This window comes from Chlamydotis macqueenii, chromosome 1 (genome assembly GCF_036417535.1).
Source record: "Chlamydotis macqueenii isolate bChlMac1 chromosome 1, bChlMac1.mat, whole genome shotgun sequence".
Classification (NCBI taxonomy): domain Eukaryota; kingdom Metazoa; phylum Chordata; class Aves; order Otidiformes; family Otididae; genus Chlamydotis; species Chlamydotis macqueenii.
In genome coordinates, this window is record NC_141556.1 from 58,804,479 (window position 1) to 58,824,141 (window position 19,663).

The 19,663-nt window shown below is 43.2% G+C and overlaps 1 long non-coding RNA gene across 1 annotated transcript; it reads left to right on the plus strand.

Moving 5' to 3' along the window:
• Positions 1 to 122: 122 nt before the first annotated feature.
• LOC147602122 (uncharacterized) lies at positions 123 to 13,854 on the plus strand. Its single transcript, XR_015257577.1, has 3 exons — positions 123 to 198; positions 4,822 to 4,905; positions 13,740 to 13,854. It is a non-coding gene; the product is annotated as an uncharacterized LOC147602122 (long non-coding RNA).
• The last annotated feature ends 5,809 nt before the right edge of the window (positions 13,855 to 19,663 follow it).

Below are 19,663 nucleotides of genomic sequence, written 5' to 3' on the forward strand. Positions count from 1 at the left end.
AGGAGTCTCCTTTTTATTTAGATGCCGGCAGACACTCACATGACTCTTTGTCAGAGGCTGTTCACAGTCACATGCTTGCCTGCAGACTACAATTCCCAGCCATGCCTGAGGTTAAACCTGACCCATCACAGACATGCTGGTTCCGCAGCAGTGACAGATCCGCCTTCTGGTTCTGCTGATGCTTTTCTGTCCTAACAAGTACTTAATGACGACAATAATTTTTTTTTTTTCTGCTACAATAGGGCCTAGAGGAATTAGAAGAGGATAGAGGCCTATGCCTGTTACACTGTGTGAAAGTATAGTTTGATCCAAAGTGAGGGGTACAGCCTGTATGCACAGATCAATATCTGCAAGTGCAGCAGCTGTAACATGTCAGAGTAAAACCCACCAGCCCTTAGACTTAGCACAAGGCCTGTGCAGATGTTCTTACACATGTACACACGTGTACCTGCTGCTGCTGAAACCCTTTCTTTTTGCTGATATTATGAACTCTATGGAAACACCAGTTAACTCCTGGGAGCACTTGGCCTATGGGTCAGGTGCAGGCAGAATGGAAGCAAGTCAGAATAAGCCAGTAGCATGGTTGGGAGAGGCTAGGTGCAGCCTGAAGGAACAGGGATACAGATTTCCTTGAAAATTGAAAGCCTAAATTAGCCTGGTACTCGATGATGGCAAGCATTTGATAATCATAGCTAGTAAATGTGTAGGGATGGTATGTTTAATATTCTGCACTGTAGAATTAGAAAGGATTCTAGCTCCCCTGCAGTTTAATGTTTTAGTGCTGGATGGTTTGTAGGTATTAGATTGTGTCAGTGATTGTGTGTGGAGGGGAGAGAATGAATTTGCAGGAGAATTTGTGAAAACGAGCATATAACAGAGTACTTGCACATAAAGCCACTGAAGCACTAGTCATTCAGACTTCCCCTGGTGAGACCTATCTGTGCTCCTTTCCTCCCACAGAACAATCATAACGGTAATAATAATGATAGTAATTATAATAACAACAACAACATGTTGTCTCTCCTACTGCACTTTTCATCAGTGCAGAAATTCTCAGAAAAATTCATTTCACTCATTCCCATTCTTCAGAGCTAATAAAGGGAACTAGCCAGCACAAACCGCTGGCATTTACTGGGTGCTTTCAGACAGCTTAGCCTTTACCTTTTCTAGAAAATCCAGGGATCCCTGCAGAGTGTACACCTATATTATGCAGGTCAGATGAGGAAAATGTCAGGACACTGATAGCAAATTTAAGAGAGTCACAACCCTGTCAAATCCTTAACACCAGACAGAATTGTTTCTTTGTCCTCTTGAATATGAGAGGTCCCAGTGAAGGAATCAGAAAATCAAATAGTCCCCTTAGTTTGTAAGACCTGCAGTGCAGCTTCAGTCAGTCTCAGACAATTGTGAGAATATTGCTCATTCCTTTTGTTCAGGACATCTTGCATTCTTTTGCCCACATGCCAGGGAGAGAAACTGCAAAAGAGTACATGGTATGTTCCCTCACGTGTCTTCCTGGCAGTGAGATACATATTGTATGAAATGCTCTTGTCAGTGCAGAACATTTTAGCATGTGTGTGTACTTTCTTATGCTTAATGCAAGATTAGTTGTCTCCTGAGGGCTTACTGCCCATGAAGCCACCCAGTATGGTATTACTTTCCCCACATTATACCCACCATCTATTCTTGTCTGCCTGTTTTCTCCTGCCTACGCTACAGTGCAAGTTTCTAGATTCAGTATCCCTCCTTTTTGTTTCATTGTTTTTTAGCACTTAGTTCAGTAGGCTCTCAAACGCAATGAGTATAAAAGGAATGAACAGTAATGTAAGCACAAGCCCAGAGTCAAGTTAGGCACAAAATTAAATACAACATTCAGAGCTGTGTGAACAATTATCTGTTCTCCCTCTCATAGTTTCCAACTCACAAATATCTTTTCACTCCGGTCCCATTTCTACATATGTCTTTCCTAGGTGCCAAGATGATTTGCCATCAGCTGGAATGGGACCTGGATTAAAACCTCTGATCCTCACCTAACCATGAAAAGCCTGCTTTGTTTTGCACAGGCAGTGCTACAATGCTTGTATGTTACTAGCTACCAAGCTGCCCTTAAAAAAGAAGTGTGGCTTGTTACATTTGGATAGGTTCCATGGAAAAATAAATACATTTTTAAAGGCTTATGGATAGGAATATGTAGGAAGTGATTACAATGTTACAATGGACATTAGGTGAAGCGAACCTTGCATGTGATATAATTTCCCCAGCCATGTAATTTCCTCAGTCTTATTTATAAAAAAAGGCTAGTGAGTCCTGTTTGAATATAAGGACTTGCTTCCTTAGAGAAGCAAAACTTCAAAAGATTTGTTATGAGCATTGTTACAATGTTGGGGATTTACTTAAATTACTTCCCATTTGTCTTAATTTTTTTTTGCAGGATGCATTCATTTTCTTGCCTCTTCGTCTGGGAATATAGTCATTAACGAAGCCTCAAGGGTGCGTGCGTTCATTTGTAATGTCACTACCACAGCCTGAATGTTCCCCAGAGCCACAGCGTCTGTCACGGTGGGGACAGACCTTTTCCCCCTGCTCCTAGCGCTGCACCCTCTATATTCACATGCTGAGAGAGGTAAGGCTAAGTGGGAAGATGGTGTCCTTGTCCATCTGGTGGGCAAACAGTGCCATGTGTTACAGCAGGATTAGTGCGGTCCAGAGAGGAAGAGCGTGCTCCTGGATGTGGTTAGGCAAATGCAAAGGGATGGTACTGAGGTGATATGCACAGAGGAAGTGTTAAATGCAGAGAATTACTTAGCCTTGGATTTGCCTCTTTTCACCGATTTTGATCTTCCCCTCCTCATCACCTGCTACAGAGGAAGAAGCAGTTTAATCTGAGTCTTACAGAGCCATACAAGGCCTATGCCACTGCCCTCAGTGCTCAGCTCTCCTTCCATGCCTGCTCCCTGGGGACCTTGCTGGACTCTACTGACCGTAATTCCTCACAACCCGGATCCCAGAAAACATTAGGTATTCTGCCCTATCTGTATCCTTGTTTTATATTTTCCCTGGGATCTGGTTATATATTTCATTTCCTCCTGTTGCACCTTGACACCACTACAGCCCTCTTCTGTACAGGCCAGACTGACCTGCTTCTCTCTTTTTAGACAGGGGCATAATCCTTCACCTGTATGAAAAAGCCTATAACTCTGGGCTGCTTCATTCCTGCAGTTTTCTGTCTACGACAGAACCACAGTTTCAGCATCTGTCCTGTACTGGGTAGCAGAAATTATTATATTGCTAAAATTTCTCTTCAAATAGTAGCCATGGGCCATGGCTGTTTCTGTGGACCAAGCCTGCATATTACTTCTACTTCTAGCTACAGATTTCATAGCTTCAGATCAGAACTTCTGGGAAGAGCAGAAGACTCCACTGTTCCCTGAACAGCTGCAAAGTGGCAGTGGAGGTTGCAGAGGCCGGCAACAGGACAGTGCTGCCTGCAAAACCCTTGGGATGCTAGCTGGGCTGATGCCAACCTCATGACTGTGGTGTACCATGATTTATGGAGCTGCTGTAAAAACATGGGCAAGAGGTGGCATGTGGAAAGGGCTCCAGACTGCCAAAGTTTGGAGGCATGGCAAAAGCAATAAGAAGATGCACTGGTGTTGGGAATGGGTAAAGAATAACAAAAGGTGGGAAACCAGGGGGAAACTGGTGGTGTTGCAGGATATTTTATATGTTGCTGCTGTTGATACAGCAGGTAATTTGCTTTCAGGGTCACTAGGGACTGGATGTTATGATCTTGGTCATCAAGTGCTGTTCCCTGCTATTGCAGGCCCACTATAATTCAATCCCTATTGTAAACTGATCGATCTTTATCTTAAAAGCAATCAAGTCTCTTCCCCCCACAATGCTCACTGGGAGGCTGTTCCAGAATCTCCTTTGTCTGATGGTTAGAAACCGTCTCCTGATTACCAGCCTAAATGTATTCATGGTTAGCTTGCATCCATTTGTTCCTGTGCCAAGATTTTCTTCTAGCTAATGTAATTATTGTCTCTTGTTGCTGTTTTTGCTCTGATGTATTTATAGAAAGCCGTCATACCTCCTCTCAGTTCTCATTTTGCTAGGCTAAACAAAGCATGCTCTCCTAGTTCCCTCCTGGCTGGTGGCGTCCTCCTTCCTCTCCCCAAGCTGGCAGCCTTGCTTTGTGCTTACTCACACTGAATTCTTCCCTGAATCGGAGTGACTGGTAATGGACACAGTTTGCTCAGAGGTCTCACCAAGGTCTTATACAGTGACTCTAATACTTCCCTCTTTTTAGAGGAAATACTTCTTTTTTTTTTTTTTTTTTTTTTTTGTGAGGATAGAAGAGTTGAGTACTTTCTTGAAACCTTTGGATAAAACTTTCTGATAAGATGTTAAAAAAAATAGCAAAAGTCAATCTGCACTATAATTTCCCCTGTAGTCACGTATACAGCTTGTTCCTGGCCTTTTGGGAACCAGGACAGAGCCTGCTCAACTCTAGGTTTACTCTGTGACTGCAGCACATGTAATGTGGAGGAGGGACTGTTGTCTCGGGTAGTGTGATCACACAGACCTTGCAGGTTGGGTCACCACCATCATGCTGGAGGCTTTGGGGTGCTGATCATGTAAGGCCTGGAGCTGACCTTCATCTTGCTTCATTTCTCCAGCATGCCCTAGCTACTGCAGGGGTGTACCATCTTTTTCCTCTTCTTTCTCTCTTTTCCTCCGTACACCATTTTTTCTCCTGATAATCAAGGTGCCAGTGAATGCTGAACATGTGGCTATGACCCTTTTGCTGTTCAAATGCAGATATGCCTTTTACCACTCTCCATGAACTGATCAGCTGCCTGCTTGACCCACATCTGTCTGAGATGATACTGGATTTATATTTAGGTAAGTACCAGTTTTAACTGTCTTACATAAAAATATACTGTGCCAAACAGATCACAAGACTTGTAACATTTGCAAATGGAATACAGGATGAAATTACAGAAATAGGAATGTGGGATCATTTGGCTTATGTGTGCAGGGGCACATATAATTTTGGAAAGACCTTGGAGTGCTGAGACTTTTTGGGATTTGTCACTCAAATGAAAGAGAAACTGTACTGCATGGAGTCATCAACCCACCTTTCCCCAGCTAGCTAAAAGCAACTAGTCCTTCTGGTAAATATAGCCCATCAGAGATGCAGTGACTTTTTTTTGGTGTTGTTTCATTAGTATTTGTTAACAAACTTGCTTAAAGAAGCCTCACCTCTTACTGTGCCACAAGCTGAAATAAATATTAACTGAAGCTCACTTTTGTGGGTTACAGGAGAACCTAAAAATAAGGACCTTCGGCATTGTGACACAGTACAAGAGACACATCTAACTTGGAAGTCTGCAGTCTGGCCATGACTGAGCTAAGGCTGGAAAAGATGTAGGAGTGGAAGGCCTCTATAAAGTGAATTTTAACCATACTTTGCACCAAGCAGACAAAGGAATTATAAAGCTAAGCTTATTCTTTTGTGTGTGTGTGTGTGAAGACAGTATTAGTCTGATGTGTAAGTAAAAACATGGGGTAAACTTGCAACGAGAACATTTTCTATGCAATCTGCCTCAGAAATCTACAGAAGTTGAGGTGCTCTGAGATGAATCAGAGTGGAAACTCCTTCAGCTCATATCTCACTGGAACCATGCAACAATATTTTGAAATGTCTTCTTTTCTTCTTTCAATTGCTGTCTAAATGGAAGTTGAGGGTTTTCAACATTGTCTAGGGATGCTGAAGAAGCTGCGACAGTCTGAGAAGCAGTTTTGACCAACCTCCCAGTGATCCTCAAATCCTCACTGTGTGCTTGGGCTGTGTACTGTTCAGTTGTACGTTATACAAGGGAGGATAAATTGTTTTTCCAAGAAGTGCCAGTCCCAAATAAGGCACACAGGTCTGTGTGCCCCACATTTATTTTGGTGAAAAACCCGAGGAAGAATTTGATGTTTTGTAGTTAAGGTTTCAGACCTGGGGAGTCACAAACAAGAAAAAAAGCTGTTGTTTGCTTCTATGAAGGACACAACACTTAGTGTACTTACATAGAGAGAAGTAGAGAGATTGTATCAGTGCACATCCCAGTCATAACTCATTTCTCTTTTTAACAGTACCAGCCTGGTAAGGCTATTGAGTATTGGTGCTGCATTTGGAGCACAGAAAGAATGGGATGTTTTATGGTCCTAAATTCAATTCATGGTTAAATGTCTCAGGTAGTGGAAACTTTTACCACATCACTTGAGATACCATTGTATTTTCTGCTAAATTTCATAAGCAAAGAGTTTTATTTTTTATTTGGTTGAGCTGCTTGCTTTTTCTGAAGAAATAAATGACCAAATAAAAAGCAAATCTGAAAACCTCCCCCACTGAGTCTATTTCAGTTGTTGCTCTTTTCTTCACATTTTCCTTCTTGAAATGCATTAGTTTCCAGTTGAAGGAACCTGAAGAAAAGATGATTATTACCAAGAAATTTGCAAATTAGCACAGCTCAAAACACCCCCACAGCAGTGTTCTGGTAAAATGAGTGAGGCTGGACTAAAACCTCTGTATATTTATTTGGATCATTCTATGTTTGGATTTAGCAGTCCTATTACCAAGCTGAAATTTAGGACTCTTTAGATACGTTTGTCCTGGAAATAGCACTGGTAAATTATAAGCTCTGATAGGTGGGAGGATGAGGACAGCAACTAAGATCAAACAAGGAGAAAAGTAAGAGACATTTTTCCTTTTCTATTAAGTGTATTTGCATATTTTCAGCACATTCAGCAAATGAATAGTTTCTGTGGATGGATAAAATTGGTGGTTAAAGAGGAGCAAAATGCACTGAGTATGGGATGTGGGATATTGCAGTGCTATTATACAAATCAATGCTATGCCTTCAGCAGGAGTTTTCAGCTCAATTTACATCACTTCCAAAGAAGAAGGAGAGAGTGGTTGACCCAGACCAACAGGATGACCTATGCATGGAAAAGCTCCCTTATAAAGAAAGGCTGAAACATTAGTGAAGAGATGAAAAAGAGAAGGGATGGGAAATATAAGGTACAGTGCAGGAGAAGACATGACCACTAAGCACTTTTCTTATGAAACAAGAAGAAAGGAGAGTTTAGTGGAGAGGAAAAAGACTGTAAAAGGAAGCTTTCTTCCATATGACAAAAGGAGGCAGTGGAAATCCCTGTGTTCTTGTTTCTTGGAGTCCAGGAGCACAGCTGTAAACAAGGATGGAAATTTCTGTGTTAACTCTAGTGTAATTACTGTAGTTGCAAATGCATTTTTATTTAAACACTGCCATTCTGGAAAGCAGAGCCTTGCCATGTTCCAGAAGAGAAGTCAAATTTGGATTCTGAGAACTTGTCAAGAAATGCTCCCAGGAGACAAATGATCACATAAATGTCAACTGCAGCATTTCTTAAATGTTCCTGCTCCAGTCATTGCCAGCAATAATATCTCAGTGATATCTTTTGGACTGAACGTGGATCTACATAACGTTATGTTCATTATGTTCTGAAGACATCCAGCACTGAATTTTTCACCATATTTCTCTCTTTACCACAGCTAAGTTCACAGTTTATGTACATATTATCCTGTGCTGCTAAGCTAGTGCTACCTGCCAAGATTTATAGCATCTTCCCTTAAGCTCAAATGGCTACAAAAATCACCAGATGGCAGCAGAGTCATTTCTGGTCTCCTTTTGCCCTGAACTCCTGGTCATAGCCGCATGCTTTGGGATGCTCCTTGTAGCCACAGTTCCCAGCTTTGCTCGGTATGCAAAGGCAGCTATACCTACTGAGAAAGTTCTTGCCTCTTCCTCAGTAAGAAAGAGGTCTACGGTCTCCATTTGATGCCTCCAGGAAGCCTGGATTTTAAGGGATGATTCTCTATTTTTCCTCCAGGTTCTTTGTTTTTCTTCATAATTGCTCCAATTTGTAGCTTGCAGACACTGGTACATACACGTGCTAATGGCTGCCTTCTTATGGTGCGTTATACGCTGCCAAGGTAACGCAGGTTAACTAACTTAACTTTGGCTAAGAGCAGAAACTGTCTCTGGAACCAGGTGAGGTTGATTCCATGGCTCAGGGCTGAAAACGGCTAACAGGAATCTTGTTAATGGTACTATTTGCTGTTGTTCCACGGTTGCGGTCGGTTTTACTCAGTAAAATGCTAAATGCAAAATACTAAGAGAAGAGAAATACCCTGAAGGATCATAAAATTCAGAATAATTTTGGTCTGGAACAATCCTCAAGTTTCCCAATTCTGGAATTTCCCATAAAAAAAGAATAATTCCCAGGCAATTTCCCAGCTAGCACCATTAGACACTGAGGCTCTGTAGCAGCCTGACGGATGGGTGAACAGACGGAAAAGCAGCCTGGCCGGCAGCGTCAGTGTTGTTTTGCCTCCTTTCCCAAAAAACCTCACTGAACATGAGCATTCTCCAAGAACCATTCAGATGTCAGTGCCAAATCCAGCAGAAAGTTTCCTCTGGTAGTCAGGATCTGGTCTCTGTGGGTCCAGTCCTAATCCTTCCTCCTAAAAGAGCTCATTTCGACTGAGTTTTAGGTCTGGGAATGGATCAAAGCAACTTGTTCAAATCTACTGGAAAGGACATGGCTCTTGTCATAGATTTCAAAACCACCTTTACCAAACTCTTGCAAAAACAAAAAGTACTGCTATGCTTAGCAAAAGGCAGATGGAAGCTTCTAAACTCGTGGTCATTAAACATGTTCCTGGACAGAGAGTCTTCCAAGGTCATCTCCTATGTAACCTGTGAAATGACTGAATTTTTTTTTTTTTTTATACCAGGGGTTTGTGCATGTGGAAACTTTCACAAGATTAAGGGCTTAATTCTTATTTCTATAAGTGTTCTTATTACAATTTGGCGGTGGAAGGAATCCCCCAAATTGGTGCCACTCCACCCATTTTTAAAGCCTTCTTTACATGGCCAGAGTTGCAGAAATGTAGTAAGTGGAAAAGAAAAGGAGACCATTTTATGTATTTGCACATCCGGACACTCATACATTTAGTGCTGCAAACTTTCACTTCCTCATTCTCTCTGTTACTTAACTTTCTCCATACTGTCTTCCATCAGGGGCTGGAAGTTTGAAACGAACTCAAAGCAAAAATACATGCTCTCTTTATTATGAGCATATTTAAAGGGGAAAATGGATTATATTTCTATTGGACTGAATACGTTCAATTGCAGCAACTTTTATTATTTTGAAACAAAGTTTTGTTATTCAAGCAAAAGGGAAAGCATTACCTACTTTACCAACTCTAAATGTTTTCCTATAGCTCATTTTAAAAATAGCCTTTAGGATTTACTTGACTAAAACAAACCTCAGGAAGGAAGAGCTTGCAGGAGGAAAATCACTGCATTAGAGGTGATAAAATGAGAAATGAGTGAGATGAACATCAGTGCAAACTCATCAGCATCAGAATAAACTCAGAAATAGACATTCTACATTTCCATAATGCTGTCAGCTGCCACTACAGAGACACGGATCTATTACCTCTATTTATACTGCTGCTAACTTAATTTATAGCAATTTATTCTATAAAAGTAGACAGTAACTTGACTGGCTGGGAAAAAAAGTCTCCTTTGTGCTGCAAATAAAAATGATAATGCACATAATAGATTTCTGAAAGTAATTTGAATGGCCAGTTAAAATGCAAGGTGAGTTAGACATATTTTTAGTAAATCTCAGCACGAGTTACCTACTTTCATATGCACATTTGTAGATGGATCGATAAAGGCCAGACATGGGACATTTACTTAGTAAGATTGGATGGGCCCAGGTTAGCTCACCACTCACAGGCTTCTTTATTTTACTGGGGGTGCATAGGAGGAGGAAGTAAGAGCAGAAGTGGGCCCAATGCCCTCAGAGTTGAAATCAGGTGCCTTTTCATGATTAGCATTGTGAGGAAAGGATCTGATACAGCTTTGTCTTAGCAAAAAATGAGCAGCTTATGTCATTTCTGTCCAGATGGCAGAGGAGATAAGAAACACCAAGCTTTCCACAGCTTTCAGTCTACAGAGATGTCCGTAAGACATTTTGCAGGCAGATATCAGTGCGTTCTGATTTTGCTCCAAACCACCTGACAGAAGCCTCAAACTGGAGGCTTCTGCTAATGTCCATCCCTCAGTGTAGTGTCTTAGCTTGGACTCGGCACTGTTCTCACTACCACTGCTCCCTGTTGGGTCTGGACCTGATACAATCCTGCCAGATTGGCTCCAGAACAAGTTACCATCGGTTTGCAAGACACCGTGAAGACATACCTAGAGATGTTGAGATCTCAGCCCTTTGGGTAAGATTGTTAAAGCCCATGGCCTGGCTCAGTCAGACCTGTTCTGTTCTCAGGCAGTGGTCCTCAGTCTCTTCATTCCCTGAGAAGGAGTTTGGACCTTCTCCATAGCAAACAAACCTCTTGGTGAGAAGCTTGCTCTTCTTAAGTACCTTTCAGGCCCCCTTAGAAGTAGTTCATGAGCCTTTAGGGGTCTATAAAGCAGGGGCAGAAAAGCATGGCTCTGGAAAGTCTCCGAGATATACCCATAAGCCTACAGGTAAACATGTGCTTAAATGCTTTGCTGATCAGAGATAGACTGCTGAACCGGGGCTTTGTGAGCTGCCTTGTCACCACAGTTATTCCCTTTATGACAAGAAGTTAATCTTCAAATTGAGGTGCAATGTTTTCCCATTGCAACATAACCTGTTTTTGCAGAGGAAAGGATTGGCAATAGTTTGGGGCAATCTCTGCTCAGGATAAAAATAGCTGGGAGCAGAGGAAAATTAGGAGTACTGTCACTGCTGTGCAGATGCCACCAGGTTTGAATAAAACAGAGGATGAGGTAGCTGAGAACTGAGCTGCATGGACCAAGCCACAAAAAGAGAAGTGTGCAGAAACAGCACAGTCTGGCATATCTGGTACTGGAGAGAGGCACGGGTAGTTTGCATGATACCTGTCTGCCAATACTATGGCTCCAGAGAGTGCTGGTCCAGAAGAATCTCACATCTCATGACAATGCTATGAGCCAAAGAAGCCCCTATTGCATTTTGCACCACACTGATGCCACCAGCTCAGTAGCATCCCCAGTGTTTTCAAGGTTAACAGGTGAGGTTGCCCTCATGCAGACCGTCACTTCAGAACTGTAAGGACTCCTATGATAGCCTATGTGTCTCACCCCAGCTTTGTCCATGCCTCCCATCACTTGGAGGCCTCCAATGCACTTTACCTTGAGCAGCTGCAGATTGGCATCTCATCCTCACCTTGCATGGCTGTGAAAATTGCTGAGGTCTGTGCTGCTGTGTAGGAGCAGCTTAGGGGAGGACGGGCAGCACCCTCAGCCCCACAAACAACCTCTGTGTTCCCCCTACAGCTTGGTAACTCATCTGGCCTGCATGAAGCACCCATGTGAGTCCCTTCTGTAGGCTCACGATGTGGATGGTGGGAAAGGCCAGTCCTGAGGGTAAACATGCAGGCTGCTATATCCGACATGCATCCCCAGCTTTGCCTGTGTCAGTACCTTGGGATCAAACCAGTGGTCGATCTACTTTGTCGATGCCTGTGCTGCTTCAGATGTGAGCTTACTAAAAATTGTTGTTGATAAAACAAAGCTGGATTGTGTTCAAAAGCCAAACTAACTCTCTCTGCTTCAGGCCCGAGACCCCTTAATTTGCTGCTACTGGAGGCTTATCCAGCTGCTAGCTACAAACTCTTCCTGCTGCGGGATCACGCTTTATTATGTTCCTGCTCTACCCAAAGGGAAAAAGGAGACAAGGGAAGCATTGACTTTAGAAGGACTTTTGATTTAATATTTCAAAGCTTTACAAAAGATGCAGGCAGGGGTCTGTGTAGACTCCTCATTCTAACTGAGAGCTCAGATTAAGAAAAACAAGCTGTTGATTCCTTGGTGCAGGTCTTTGGTTGTGCAAACCAGCAGGGCATTAATTTATTATAGGTGAGAGTCTAGGGCTGAATTTGGTAGCCCACATCATGAGTAAGCATAAAAAAGGCCATATGAGAGTGCAAAAGGATAGTGTTTCTGGTCCTTACTGGTTTTCAGCTGCTTAAATACCACCTATTTCAGTGGGTGTTAGAGGATTAATAATCTTGAGGACCTGCCATCTTGTCCATCAGTTAAAATGTCCTAATGGGGTAAGAGAGCACGGAAAATTTTCTGAGGTTCTATGTAACTCAGCTCCTATGACAGTCTTTCCAAATTCACACAGTCTAGGAGACAACACATTGTGTAACAGCGTTGTGGGAAGGAAGGGAAATCTTGTTGTGCATGGTAAGAGATGACAGGTCTAAGCCACAGTGCCTTACGAAACAGGATGGCAGGTTAGCTGTGGGAAACAAAAAGCAAGACTAGACAGGAGATGAGGAGTGACACTGGAGAAGTGAGTTTTGAAATATGAAGGAATAACATGCATGGCACATTGATGACTTCTCAGTATATAATATGTACCAAAAAAAAAAAAAATCATTGTCTATGATTTCAAGCCTAATTGCTGCTCTTTGAAGACCTCTGTATAAACATTTATTATCAATGTGAAAGCAAGGACTTGCTAGGAAACATAGTTAAATAAACTTTTGGACTCTGAAAGCTTTGATCATAGGGCTGATTTGTGTCCACTTCAGCCCGGCTTACTTAGTGTATAGAACAATAGCTCATGGTAGCATTTTTGATAGTAATCGTATATAAAGCTGGATTTTACTTTGTCTGACCACCCATCAGTGAGCTAGAAATTAGTCAATTAGCAGTGCTATGTAATGCATTCAAACGCCACACATACCCCACCAGTCAGCCCAGCTGCAGGTTACAGACAACATTGCACATTGCATTCAAATACCTGCATTGTCAGGTCCATGGAACTCCATGAGGTTTGCCTTCAAGTGCCGTTCTGCTCTGAAAAGCAGACTCTGAAAAGCTCACTGTGTGGCTCCATGTTTATTGCATTGCTCTAGTCCTTATCAGATCGTGCTGCTTAAAAGAAGATGCTTTCTTCCTTCTGTTTGACAGCTCAGGGTGGGATCAGAAAAGAAAAATGGGTTGTTACTCCATGTCAACTCAAAGAGGATAAGTTATACATGAGTGATTTAATCCCATTATGTTTTCCACTATGCTTGGGCAGCCTTTGTTGTCTCACCCAATAACACTGCTGCTGGAGTATTCACCACAGTATTTGGGTTTTATAGAAGCCAGCTTTACCTTTCCAGACCGGTGTCATTTTAGGTTAACACAATTAGTCCTGGAATGAATGGCTGCAGTGCTGTAAGCTCTGTTTCAAGGTAAGGCATATTATAAATCGGTTGGTCAGCTAAGAAGCTGTGGTATGACCGCCTTCTTTTGATATCTGTTCTCAAAGGTTTGTCCAGCCTCAGACTCCTGGAGTTGGGTGAAGAACACCATCAGACACCAAAGGGTGCTTGTCTGCTCGTGCTTGCAGACAAACAGAATCAAAATCCTTTGCTAACAGATGAGAGGGGAGCCAAATGAAGTGAGACATGGGGTATTGAACACATCTGTCAGAAATGTCTGAGAGAAAAGCTGAGTAGAGTTTCGCTGCAATGCCATGCAATGTTCGTTCCTTTTCAGTAGTTTCCAACTGGGCCTTCTGGGTCTCATCTAGTTTTCTTGAGTAGCTGACTCCTACCCTTCCTCTTCTTTCTTTCCCCTTCTTTTATGCAAACATTTTTTATCTTGGTTCAGCAGGGTGGACGGACAGATGCATGCTGAGACTTTGGCCCTCTGCTCAAAAAAGGGGTGTCCAGGAGGCAGGGAACTGAAGCAACTGGACAAGAGGCAAGGCAATGGGAGGTGCGAGCAGCAACACAGTGCAGTGTCCTTGGGATTTGTGCTGTGTGGAGAGGTAAGTGGCTTATAATACTTATATATACTTATCATGCATCTGGTTTCTTCTGACGTGCCTGTGAGTCTCTCGATCTACTCTGTAGACAGTTTGCTTGGAAATGGTGATAGTAAGCAATCTTTGCTTTTCCCAGGGGATCTTCCCAACATGCTTGTTTGTTTCCTTCCTAATCCACCTTGCAGTAAGGCCATGATCTCATGTGAAGTCCTATCTACACTATCTTAAAAGAAACAATTACACTTCCTGCTTTAATGAACACAAATCTTGGTCCTCCCTTCCAAAACTGGAGGATGAATTTCCCTAAGCTGTAGGTGCACAGCTCTCGCTGACTTAAAGATCAGCCAAGTGCATGATAGGAAGCACTCAGCCTCCTTCAGGGTTTCCACATGTATCACCATGGGGAGAGAATCTTCCTTGCTTTTTTTTTTTTCTGAGAATGAACAGCTTAAATCCCTCCATAACTCTAAGGGACAGTAATTAACTCAGAAATAAACACTGCCTTCAGATACAAGCTGCTTATCTGAGCGCTGAGCAGGGTCTTTGTAGAGGAACCCCTTAGGATGCACTCCGTCACATGCTTCCCCTCCAAAGCAAGCAGTCAAGTGGTGAACCCTCCAGCAAGAGACAGTGATACAGCTCAAAGTAACCTACTTAGTCACTCCAGCGGCCTTAAGCAGGTTCCCCTGGCTGCTGGTGCTGCTCTGACAGAGAGAGTCCCTGCCTTTGCTGTGTTGCCTCTACAACCTTGATGGTCAGGTGGGATTCGAAGACTGCTGCCTTTGCCCGCATTCCCAGATGGGTGTATTGAAGTTTTGGTGGTGATGCTCCCCTGCCTCTGTGCTGAATGTGTAGTCCATAAGTGGCCCTTGACAGGCGCTCTCCATCACTGTCCTTGGGCCTTGACAAAAGTCTCATCCTTGTGAGTGACTGTGGATTAGCAGATTAGTAGTAACCTAGTAAGAGGGAAGTAACCTGTGGGGTAGTAGTCACAAAGAAAATAATTAACCTCTCTCTTAAGGGCAGTTTCGAGGAAGGTGGGAGCAAAGGATAGTTTCATCCTTTTATATAATTACAAGAGAAACTGGCAAAACTGAGCCTCTGCTCTGCCAAAGCAGCCAGAGGGGCAAATGAACATGGTGGGGGCAGTAGTGGCAATTCTCCCCTTCCCCCTCCCTGTTCCCCGTTAAGGACAGAAAAGATGGAGGGGAGTTAGTGCCCAGAGAGGACACTGCTGATAGACCCAAGAGGTGGTGAAAACCTACTAGGACTCTGTAACGGATGCATTTATAAAGCTTCTCATCTGTGTGGGCTGTCTAGAGTCTAATAAGCTGTGAGTTCAGCCTGCAGACTTTCTGTCATCTGAGGCACAGGCACTCTGTCCTTTACTCAGACATTCTCCTTTTTTTTTTTTATGAAGACCTTTCATTTATGGCTGTCATGCCAGTGAAATTCAGCTAAAATTTTACAGTGAGCTCAGGGGAGTAAGAGAGGAAAGGCAGACAACTGAATGGACAGACACATGTGCGTTAACACCTTTGCACAAAGAACATAGTTGTGTGAATCCTGTTTCCTTAGGAAATCTGGATAAAAATGTCTGATTTTTGAGCAAGTGGAAGATGGACTAAAATACTCTGAGAGCCCTGGGAAAGTGAAGGACCATGGGCCATGCAAATGAAATGCTCACTTTGTATTGTCCAACTTCTGTCATTGTTCCAGAGAAGGAGAAATGCCACACATGATACCTAAAACCTCCTGCCAGCATCTACCTCCAGCTTCTCTCCTGCAATTATCTTTTAAATGGAAAAAAATTGTTTTCTGCTCTTGTTCTCTCACTGCTGCCTTCTTCTTCATCTCTTTTTTTTTTGTCATAAACATCATGAAATCATCACTCGAAAAGAGAGAGAGATTAATTAAGAAGCTTGTATTCCAGTTTGAGGCTTTCAGTGATAATCAGAAACTGCTTGAGTTGCGCTTTCAGGGTTTTGTAAGATGAACAGAATCTCTGGATAGGGAAACAGGCTGTAATTAATTTCTTTCTCCAGGACGATTACAGATATAAATAGTAAAACAAAGACAAGCAAATATCAGCAGAGGTGCCCACGTTGCATGTACTCCATCATAACGTTGCTGAATAGCAGATTATTTTCTACTCAAGGTCAATGGTTCACAGAATGAAAAGGATATGCACTGGATTTCCAGGATGTAACGGTTCCTGGCCTTTGCCAGCACAACACTTGATAATAATCTCTTTCAGCCACTTTTCCAAGTGTCAGGCAGAGCAAAGGAACTTTCTCTTTTCATCCCATCCCTGCGCTGTCAGAGACCTTTCCTGTTGGGTGCTGGCAGCAGAAACTGGTTAAGCTGGGGCAGTTTGAGCGTTAGTGTGGCAGAATTGTGGGAAGTGGGAAGCCTGAGCAAGGAGATGTGTTGGATACCTGGAGTACCAGGGGCACTTAGTGAACAATCCAGACCGAATGGAATTGTTATGTTTGTGAGCAGCAGGCCTCAAGGACATCACTGAAGCTGCTTGTGAGAAAGTACTGAACCTGCCTGTGAGAAAGTACTGAAGCCACCTGTGAGAAAGTAATGAAGCTTCCTGTGAGAAAGTAAATGAAGCAACCTTGAGAAGAAGGAAAACAGCTGGCATATGTGACTGGGGGCTGAACATGAAGCAGGGTGCAGGTGGAGAGAGCCGTGCGCGTGAACATAGAGACTTAACGAATCATATTTTAGCTAGGAGCGCGTGCATGATATAGTTAACCAATTAGTAGAGAGCTTGCTCATGATACGGAATTAGAAGGGCTATATTAACCGGGATGTATCAACAATAAATCGGCATTTGCTTGATCATATTGGTCGTCAGCAGTGTCCGTTACTTCCGCGTCAACAGAGATGAAAAGGAACAATTGGCAGAAGCCTCTAGCTGCTTTTCAGCATCTCAGGTTTCATGGAAAAAAATGTCTCTTGCTGCCAGGGCTTTGCAGCAAATTTCAAAAGAAAGAGCAAGTCTAGTGTTGCAGCACTGAGCAAGTTTGCAGACAGCCTGCAAAAGCAGCTGTGGTATACGAATGATGCCGATTTGTTTCAGTAGGTGCCATCTCCACAGCTGGTGCTGACAGTGTCTTCAACATGAAATCTTTTGTTGCTGAACAAAGCCTGGGGAGAAGAGGGAGAAGGCCAGGCTTACAAAGGTTCATGTGTTTTTCTCAGACAGATCAGTGGCCTGGGCAATGCTTTGGAGTAGATGCTGTAAGACAGCAGGGGGTATGGCTAGGGGAGAACATGTCTGCTTTCGTGTCCCATGAAGGTGGGGACATGTAATGTTCTGGAGATATGGCTCTTCTGTATGCCCCTCAGTCCAAAGCTAAGGGGAAGCCAGTGAGATAACAGCCAGGTTTTTCCTAGAGCTCTTCATTAGCAGCCACCAATGTTTTTTTCAAAGCAGGTCAACAGCATCATTGACTATTTCATAGAGGGACAATGAGGCATGAGAATACACAAAGCAATCCACTCACAATCTCTGCTAGCAACAGATACTGTATTTTTTTCTATGACCCATATTGTGCCTGACCAAACCCTACAGCTTCATTTAAGGGCAAATAAGCTCAAAAGAGCTAAACTATGAGCAACTTCCAAAGCCAGTTGATGCCATAGCAATGAAAACTGCTCCCGTTGTTCTCTCCAGACTTGTCAACAGCAATATCAGGTTCCAGCTCTGCATAAATGTTAGCAGTAGGAATGAAGGGATAACTCACTTTGAAAGAGCTCTTCTGGGGTTTATGTAGTGATTTTATCAGCTTGTTCTTGCACTAGCAATCTGCCTAAAATAAAGGACTTTGCTTTGAAAACAGGGAATCCAGTATCTACTTTTAAATAAGCAGAAAGGAAGCAGTAGTCAGTGACTGGCTGAATAATGCAGTGGGCTCCCTTCCAGAAGAGGACAGGAAGGATCTAGCCGATGCTGTGCTGTGGGTCAGAAATCGTTGTTTGTTGGGTGAAGAAAAATGTAGGAGATATTGAAAGGTCCAGAGAAGGTCAATGAAGATAGAAATGTCAATGAATTTATAGATGATGAGAGATCGCAGGGACTCTTTAGCCAGAAATGATGACTAGTTAGAGGGAGACATGTCTGATGATTAAAGATGGAAAGTGAAATTGATTGCTCCTTCCTTTCTTTTCTATCTTCTTTTTTTTAAAAACTCTGTCCTGCAACACGGGAACAAGGGGTCACTCGCTGAAATTAAAGGGCAGCAGCTTTAGAGCTGATAAAAAGAAATCTTTTTTCTTTTAAAAATGCTACATGTAGTTTATCCATGGAATTTATTGTCCCTCTCCCTCAGGTCATGGAGGCAAAGGCTACGGCCAAGTTTTAAAGAGGATGGACTAATTTCACAACCCTTTACAACATTGTGGCTACCTGAGGCAAGGCAAAAAGGACAGATAGTGAATTGCATGGTTTGGGGCAAAACCTCAGAAATCCTACTTCTGAGGCAGGATGGAAATCTCCTTGTCAGAGCATGGCAGCAGGTGGGGGTGTGTTTAAACATGCCCACCCCCATGCACCACTCTCCTGCCAGGGGTTTCTGCTTTGCTGTGGAGGTGTTTGAAGGGAACATGACCTTCTCTCATTACTGAGGTCTTCCAGTACCTCAAGGGGGCCTACAAGAAAAATGGGGAGAGGCTGTTCAGTAAGGCCTGTTGTGACAGGACAAGGGGTAGTGGTTTTAAAATAGAGGGAGGTAGATTTAGATTGGATATTAGGAAAACATTTTTTACAATGAGGGTTGTAGAACACTGGAACAGATTGCCCAGAGAGGCGGTGGAAGCCCCATCCCTGGAAACGTTCAAGGTCAGGCTGGATAAGGCTCTGAGCAACCTGATCTAGTTGGGGATGTCCCTGCTTCTTGCAGGGGGGTTGGACTGAATGACCTTTGAAGGTCCCCTCCAACTCTATCCATTCTATGATTCTATTGGGATGGGATCTTAACAAAAACTCACCTTCGCAGCTGCCCTAAGCCCTGAATTGGTACGTCCTGTCTTCAGGATTGTCAGCTCCAGCAGAGGGGTGAGGAGGGTGGCAAGGGACAGCCTTTCTTTAACCTGATGGACTGCACTAGGCAGAGCTTATTTGTCAGAGTCCACAGTCAGCTTGGGCACCGTTATTTATCCAGTGACTCTTCTCTTGCCTTTCCTCTGATGCAGCAGGGACAGGGTGTTGCAACAGCACTAGGGACACCGGTGCTCAGTTCCACCACTGCCAGCCTCACGCTGCACTATGCTGCCAAAGCAGATGGCGGCTACAGAGGCAGCAGAGCGGCGTTTCTGCAGCCAAGGACTCATTCATGATGGAAGGGCGGGCGCGGGATGGGAAATACTACACGGCATGGGTGGGAGGGATGTTAATGATATACATGCTGGTTTGTGAAGCACTTGTGAGAATCAAACATTATTGTCAGCCTGACAAGATGAGCCTTCTGTCAAAGAAATAAATATATGTCAAGCCTAGCACATGGCTCTTGAGTGCTCTCCAGAGTAACTAAGATCTGGGCTCAGAACTGAAGCATGGATTCAGCTCTCATCTTGGCCTTGTCTTTTCTTAAGCAAGGTAGCAACAATCATGTTTTGTTCTTTGGAAAGAGGTGGTTTCATTATTCATTGTCCGTGAAACTCCATCTACTTGCAAAAATAGTGAACAAAGGACAGGTAAAGCTGCAAATCTGCTGTGACATAAATCCCAGGGCGATTCTGCCAAGGATGAAGAACT